An 8,814-nucleotide genomic window follows, 5' to 3' on the forward strand; every position below is an offset into this window, starting at 1 on the left:
ATTAGTTCTCCTCAACCCTTCTTGAATAAACGAATAAAGGATGAACTGAGAGATGAACAGAGAAACTATATAAAAATGACATGTGAATGCTGAGTGTCTTATGTTGTAGGACTAAGAATAAAATAAAATGTGGAGAGTATAGCTACAGCACAAAATACAAGTTTTTAGAAATCATGTAAATTATGAAAGTAGTCCCAATATTATTCTGTTTGTATTTATTTATTTATTTATATGGTTTTGAGGCTGAGCACTCTGTCGCCTAGGCTGGAGTGCAGTGACACACGATCTCTGCTCACTGCAACCTCTGCTTCCCAGGTTCAAGCAATTCTCATGCCTCAGCCTCCCAAGTAGGTAGGACTACAAGCATGTACCACACCTGGCTAATTTTTTGTATTTTAGTAGAGATGGGGTTTCACCATGTTGGCCAGGCTGATGTCAAACTCCTGGCCTCAAGTGATCCGCCCACCTTGGCCTCCCAAAGTGCTGGGATTACCCGCATGAGCCACCATGCCCGACACTATTCATTTTTAAAACTCAAATGACATCTACTTTAAGAGAACATCCTTTGTGGGGAGATAGATCTAGATTCAAATAGCAACTTTAATACTAGTATTTATGTCAGTTTGGGGTTGAAATGAAATTCAGGGAATTTCTGTGTTTTATTTTCTGTAAGATAGAGATAATAATACTCACCTAATAGGGTATAAAACCAAATAATAAAAATTTCAGTCATTTCAATAGAGGTTGATTGTACCAGGCACTGTCCTAGCTGCTAGGTATATGATAATGAATAAAACAGACATGGAACTCACACTCTCGTTGAAAGAAACAGACAAATAAATAAATGAAATATATTATATGTGAAGTGGTAATAAGTACAATGGAAATAAATTAAGTGTTTGGTATAGGGAGTGTTGAAGATAGAGAGGCATTGAAATTTCAATTGCAATTGCATCTCACCTAAGGAGGAGATGAAGTGAGCCATGAGGATGTGGGAATGTGGGAGAGGGCCAGGGAGAATCACTGTTCTGATTCCTAGCTGCAGCTGTGATTACTGTCATATCTCTTGTAGTTATGCATGTTGGCTTCCCCGAAACACCAACTCTGGCTTTCTCCAACTTCAGACCAAGGTCTCCCAGTGGAGTGCCTTCCTGTTTGCATTCCATAACTGAGCCACAAACAGCCCTGTCTTGAGCTTTTATTTTCTTATGAAGGTTCTGGATATAGCTGTATTTTACTTGGCATGCTCTTTAACTATAGCCCTCTCTCCCCATTCCCTTTCTGGCTGATGCAAGGTGGTGTATGGCTAGGCTAGAAGGCAATCTTGAGCAAGGCCATCTTATACTGAACTCAGTTATGAATCATCACATCTCCTAACACCCAGTTGTTTTCTCCAGGCTAAGCTTCTGTACCTCAAATTCTTCCCTTAAGGTGAACTTTTTTCTACAGCCAGACTTCTGCCCAGGAGTTAAGTGGTAACCTGTTTCCTGATAGCATAGGGGTATGATTAATACAGAGGATTTAGCCACTGATCCTCATTTTGTTCTGCCATTGTTCTTATTCATTAACTCATTTATACAATGGCATTTATTTAGCACATACTGTGTGTCAAACTTTGATACGGGATATACAATAGGGAATGAAACAAATATAGTTCTGCCCTCATGGTCTACAAGGGTTTCTTTGGATTCGTATAGAATACACTCTTCCTCCACCTACCCTGCCAGATAACAAATAGGTATATTGCTTGGGCTGCTTCATCTTTGTATATTCCATAATAACTTGTTGTATAAGTATTTATGTCTGATGATTTTATATAATCAATTATCTCTATGATTTGTAAGGTCTTTCAGCATCAACATTTGTGATTTTAGAATTTGATTGATTTGTAATAAGAATACTCAATGCTATTTGACTTAAATTTGTTTCATGGCACCTTAATGTAGCCCTGGTAAAAAGGGCTCCAATGTGGTCTGGCATATACACCAACTGCATTAAAAAACATTATAGTCTAGCATTATAGTCAAGAGTGCTTGAAGAAAAAATTTAAGTTTTTTATTTAAAGGGCATGAGAGTAGGCCCACTTTATAACTTAAAGCAAAATGTTTTGAAATTCTCTACTGTCATCCACTTCTTATTCCCATCTACATACTATAGCAACTTGAAAGAAAGATCTCTTCTTTTTGTTCATTCTTCAAATCAAGGTATTGCATCTGTGCCTCACTTATATTTTATTCCCCACTCCCTCTCCATGAAAGTCAACCTAAGTTCCTTGGCTTACTTATTTTCTTTTACTTTACCCATTACAATCCTTGTCGTACAATCACTGTTGTCTCTACATAAGTTTCTTGGCTTATTTATTTGCTTTTACTTGATTGTAATGGGTAAAGTAAAAGAAGATAAATAAGCCAAGGAACTTATGTAGAGACAACAGTGGTTCTTAAACTTTAGTGTGCATCAGAATTGTCTGGAAGGTTTGTTAAAACACAAATGGCTAGATCCTACTTCCAGAGTTTCTGATACAGGAAGTCTGGATTGGGGCTCAAAAATGTACATTTCTAATGAGTTTGCAGGTAATGCTGATGCTGCCTGTCCATGGACCACATTTGGAGAGCCACTGCTCGACAGCATAGCATCTGGGAACTGTTCCAGCAAACAAGAAATCTGTCCATGAGTAGAAGCCTTTGCTATATATTACACATAAATTTTGTTACCTGATTGCCTGTATATTAATATAAAGCTTATAAACTTAATGAATCATATTCCATCACCATGTTTAAAATTCTGTGGGTTGGGATATATATTTGAAGAGACTCAGCTATAAGATGAGGGTAAAGGAAATAATATTTATTGCTTGCTTGTCTATTCAGGAGATGGTAGAGCATGATTGTTAGAGGAGTGAGCTGTACATCCAGATCCTTTGGGGTTCAGTCTTAGCCCAGCAGGATTTCTCAGAGACACTGGAAAAGTTAATCTTTTGTTCATCACTTTCTTTTGAAATGAAGATAATGCAAGTAACCACCTCATAGACTAGTAGTGAGGCTCAAATAATTTATTACATATAAAGCTCTTGAAGATGACTGATCATGTTGTGTGAACTCTGATGTTACCTATTATTGTTATCAGGAATTTGTTGAGTGTTTTCTACATGTTATCTCATTATGACCTCAAATCAATTCTAAACGCAAGTGCCCCTATTATTCTCATTGTGGAGACTAGGAAACAGAAGTTCAGAAAAGTTAAATAATTGATTAAAGTCTCCCAACTAGTAACAATCTCTGGTCTTTTTTACCAGTACTTTTCCAAAGGAATCATTTCCTCCTGTAAGAAAAATGGTTCAGGAAATCTGCATCATTCAAAAGTATATTTGGAGATAATTGGATAATTACTTGATCAGTATGGTTGATGAACTTTATAATCTAATATTAATATGCCTACTTTAAAATGTAATCAAGGCAAATAATGGAGGCAAGGATGGGTAAAACAGTGGTTGTGTCACACACTAATGAGTATCTAACATTTAGAGAGTACCTGTTACCTAATAGATGTTTAATAAATACTAGTCAAACTGTTGGGATGAATGTGTTTTGGAACTAAAATTACCTAAAATTGAAGATTCATAGTATCAGGTAAGTGAGATTATAGAGAAATGAGCATTGATATACTACTGTGGGACTTTTGAAAGTTGATTTGACAGTAGTCAACACACTTTTAATTTGTATTTTGTTTGGTCCAGAGAGTCTCAGTGTCTGTCTCAGGAAATATTTGCCCATGAAATGCATGTTCCATGTCATTCAAATTTAATACTGTGTAATTGGGAAAAATTAGAAACCTAAATATTTAAAAATTATTCAATAAATTTTTAGCACCTATTTATTGACAGAGTATAAGAGTTAATATGAATGAGGAAAGCAATATATATTGACATGAAGCATCTCCAAGGTATTCTAAGTGAAAAAAAAATGGTAACAGAAAAACATGTGTAGAATTATCCATTTTATTTATAAAACCCAAAACTATATCTATAGGAAATATACAGGAAAATGCACTGGAAAAAGTTTGAAAGATTAAATCTCAGACAGTTATCAATGGTGGAGTCTGGAAATTGAAGAGGGCTAGGAAAAGAAGGTCAAGAAAAATTTCTACGTTGTATATTTTTTCTTCTATATTGTTTGGATTTCCCACAATTACTATGTATTTATGTTTACTTGTGAAATTAAAAATGAAACAAAGTAATTTGCTCAACAAATATACTTAAAAGCCCTTTAATAAGTATAAGAGATCTCAATATTTACAACAGTAAGTTTTCATGAGCCTTAAATCATCTCTATTCTGGTAATATGCATTTGTTTTTGAAAATCTCCGAAGTCATCATTGTTAATAAAATTTCAATACTTGTAATGCTGTTGATTGCCAGAATATTTCCTGTGAGTAGTAAAAGAGCTGAATTAGCATCTGAGTCGAAAGCACATGATAGTAAAATTCTTGTAGCATTAGATTACTCAGCCAAAAGAGTTTGCCTTTGGACTGTGACATCATTTTATGCTTGAGCTATAATAGGTGGTGGTGACAGTAAACAACCAAAGCACCATTACACAAAAGGAGAAAACAAAGAACTGGTTGTCCCCTCCAAATGGAGAGTTATATCAATGTTCAATGGGAGATGCTATTAGATGTGGATGGGAAACCTAAAACTATGTGGTCCAAGTAAGACAACACTAATAAGGGTGCTCCCTTAATACCAGCTGCCTTTTCTAGGAGGAAAACACCTACTTTCCCTCTGACCAACTCTCATGATGTAGAGATAAAGAGTTATAGCCTCAAACCTCCGAAAGAGAAGGCATTAAGGGAAAAATGGGGGAAGGAGAAGAAAAAGGTCTAGTTGGTGACAAATAGGGACATTTGGAGGTATATGGCCAACCAGGAGTAGAAGTTAAAATGGAGAACTGTTTCATGCAGCATTTTTGGATCCAGTTGTGTATTTTGTAGTTGAAATAGAAGTACTGTGTTTCAACTATAAATACACAGTATTTCACCATATCTGCATGATACTTTAATATCAAATCAGATTTTCCTTTGGTCAATAGCATAGCTACAGTAGAATGACCACAGCAATTCCTACAGCCACAGCTAGAAAATTCACAAAATTATTAAGTTAGAGTGAAGCAAGTGAGAAAAGAAAACAGAACAATGGTGAGGGGTGTGGTGGTTGGGAGAAGGAGGTGTGGGTGAGGAAAATTTCACTGTAGTAAATACCCATCATAATCAAAGACAGCTTATCTTCCGCTAACCTATGGGTTATATGTAATATTTCAGGTTGTGACTAATACTCATGTAGTTCTGCTTGGTTTTATGATTGAAGATAGACTTCCACACTTTGTGGGTAAATCATATTTTTTTTTAAAAAGATACATTTTCCTCATAATTTGACAGAGTATATTTTTCTTATCTTCTCATCAGCATACTGTAATGTCTCTCTTACTCCAGGTTATTTCAGTTGCAAGTATGCTGATGCTACTAGATCTAGCTTAAGTCAAAAGGATAAATTTGTCATAAGGAAGTATTTTCAAGATATCAAATGCAGGAAGTTTTGCTGAAAAGCTATGGGGACCCATAGCATGTACTCACTCTCTCTCTCTCTCTCTTCTCTTCCCTTCTGTGGTATTCTTTTCTCCTACAGCAAATCAGCTTGCTGTGCAAGAATGAAGATGGCAACCTCATAGTGGCAGCCTTAACTTTACAGCATGGGTAACCTGAAGATGGCAACCTCATAGTGGCAGCCTTAACTTTACAGCATGGGTAACCCATTTCAAGTGAACAGAAAAGTCTGATTTGCTGTTTTTGAATCCCAACTCCAAATTCTCCAGAAGCAAGACTCTGATTGTTCAGGTTGGTGCAATCAAGGGGTGTGGGAAGCAGGGTCACAAACTAGAACATAAGTGCCAGAAGCTGGCTACTCTGGGTGAAGAAGACAGTTCTCAGCAAAGATGACAGAATTCTTAATCTAAATTAGGACTCAGAAATTAAGTCGCTGTAACCTAACAATTATGCTAGAGAAATTTTGTTTTTAAGGGTGAATTTTGGCATAAATCCTTTCACAAAAAAATGTTTTTAGTGAATAGGCAACTCTATGTCTAATGGTTTTAAGTTAAAAAATTTTAAAAGTAAGGCATAGTTATAACTGACATTTTGCATATTTTGCCAAATAATTATCCTCACTTGAAAGAGGTTATTAATTCTTGAGTTACAAAGGGAAAACTGTTTTGGTTATCAGGCACCAAAGTTTAATACATCCAGTTATCTCAGGGGATTGAGGGATCTGTTCAATAGGAATATCTTTTTTTTTTTTACCCCCTTTCTTTTTTGTGATTAAAAGGGAGGGTAGGGAAAAGTTACACTTGGGGATGATCCAAGATGGCCGAATAACAGCTCTGGAGTGCAGTTCCCAGAGAGAACGCAGAGGATGAGTGATCACCACATTTCCAAATGAGATTTTACTGCCCACAGACCAGAAGATTCCCAGGCGGAAAAGTGCCATGAGTCTCCAGCATGGCTGTTTCAGCTGGCGCAGTGGGTGTCTGCACAAAAACTCACACAAATCTGGGCAGCCATTTCAACTGGTGCCTGGAAGGCCTGGGAGACAGTCACCCATTCCACTGACAAAAAGGGGACTGAAACAGAGCCAGGTGATCTGGCTCAGTGGGTCCCACACCCACAAAGACCAGCAATCTGAAACACTCTGGATTGAGAGTTTCACAGCACACACAGCTGGACCTGGGATGGTCCACCTCTGTGGGGGAAGGGCATCTACCATTACCGAGGGAGTCCACCACTACCGAGGGAGTCTGCCATTACCAAGGCAGTCCACCATTACCCAGGCAATCAGCCATTACTGAGGCAGTCCGCCACTACAGAGGCAGTCCGCCATTACTGAGGCAGTTCTAACTATACCTCTATAAACAAAACCACAAGGAAGTTCACACAGCAGCTGGGCAGAGCCCATGGCAGCTCAGCAATGCCTCTACTGGCAGACTGTGATGAGACTACCTTCTCGCTGGGCAGGGCATCTCTGAAAAAAGGCAGCAGCATATCAGGAACTTATAAATAAAGCCCCACCTTCCCAGGACAGAACACCTGAGAAAAAAAGGCGGTTATGAGTTCCACTGCAGCAGACTTAAACGTACTGGCTCAGCAGCTCTGAACAGAACAACAGAGCTCACACCTCAGCACTTGAGCTCCTATAAGGGACAGACTCTCTTCTCAAGCAGCTCCCCAAACCCCGTATATCCAAAGAGTCACCTCATAAAGGAGAGCTCAGGCTGACATCTGGCAGCTATACTTCTGGGAAAAATATACCAGAAGAAGAAACTGGCAGCAATCCTTACTGTTTTGCAGCCACCACAGGTGATCCCCAGGTAAGCAGGGTCTGGAATAGACCTCCAGCAGTCCTACAGCAGAGGGGCCTGACTGTTAGAAGGAAAACTAAAAAACAGAAAGAAATAACTTCATCATCAACAAAAAGGGCGTCCACTCAGAGACCCTATCCAAAAGTCACTAACTACAAAGACCGCAGGTAGATAAATCCACAAAGAGGGGATGAAACCAGCACAAAAAGGATGAAAACACCCAAAACCAGAACCCATCACTTCCTTCAAGGGATCACATCTCCTCACCAGCAAGGGAACAAGGCTGGAGAATGAGTCTGATGAATTGACAGAAACAGGCTTCAGAAAGTGGGTAATAACAAACTTCTCTGAGCTGAAAGAACATGTTCTAACCCAATGCAAAGAAACTAAGAACCTTGAAAAAAGGTTTGATGAAATGCTAATGAGAATAAACAGCTTAGAGAAGAATATAAATGAATTAATGGAGCTGAGAAACACAATATGAGAACTTCGTGAAGCATACACAACTTTCAATAGCCAAATTGACCAAGCAGAAGAAAAGATATCAGAGATTGAATATCAACTCAATGAAATAAAATGAGAAGGCAAGATTAGAGAAAAAAGAGTAAAATGAAATGAACAAAGCCTCCAAGAAATATGGGATAATGTGAAAAGACCTAATCTACATTTGATAAGTGTACCTGAATGTGACGGAGAGAATGAACCCAAGCTGGAAAACACTCTTCAGGATATTATTCAGGAGAACTTCCCCAGCCTAGCAAGGCAGGCCAATATTCAAGCCCAGGAATACAGAGAACACCACAAAAATATTCCTCAAGAAGAGCAACCCCGAGGCACATAACCATCAGATTCACCAGGGTTGAAATCAAGGAAAAAATGCTAAGGGCAGCAAGAGAGAAAGGCTGGGTTACCCACAAAGGGAAGCCCATCAGACTCACAACAGATCTCTCGGCAGAAGTTCTACAAGCCAGAAGAGAGTAGGGGCCAATATTCATCCTTAAAGAAAAGAACTTTCAACCTAGAATTTCATATCCAGCCAAACAAAGCTTCATAAGTGAAGGAGAAATAAAATCCTTTATGAACAAGCAATTGCTCAGAGATTTCATCACCACCAGGCCTGCCTTACAAGAGCTCTGAAAGAAGCACTAAACATAGAAAGGAACAACCAGTACCAGCCACTCCACAAACTTACCAAATGGTAAAGGGAATCAACAAAATGAAGAAACTGCATCAACTAATGGGCAAAACAACCAACTAGCATCAAAATGGTAGGATCAAATTCACACATAACAATATTAACTTTGAATGTAAATGGGCTAAATGCCCCAATCAAAAGACACAGACTGGCAAATTGGATAAAAAGTCAAAACCCATTGGTGTGCTGTATCCAGGAAATCCATCTCACGTG

The sequence above is a fragment of the Sapajus apella genome, unplaced genomic scaffold (assembly GCF_009761245.1).
Source record: "Sapajus apella isolate SASKATOON/1434 unplaced genomic scaffold, GSC_monkey_1.0 scaffold24, whole genome shotgun sequence".
Classification (NCBI taxonomy): domain Eukaryota; kingdom Metazoa; phylum Chordata; class Mammalia; order Primates; family Cebidae; genus Sapajus; species Sapajus apella.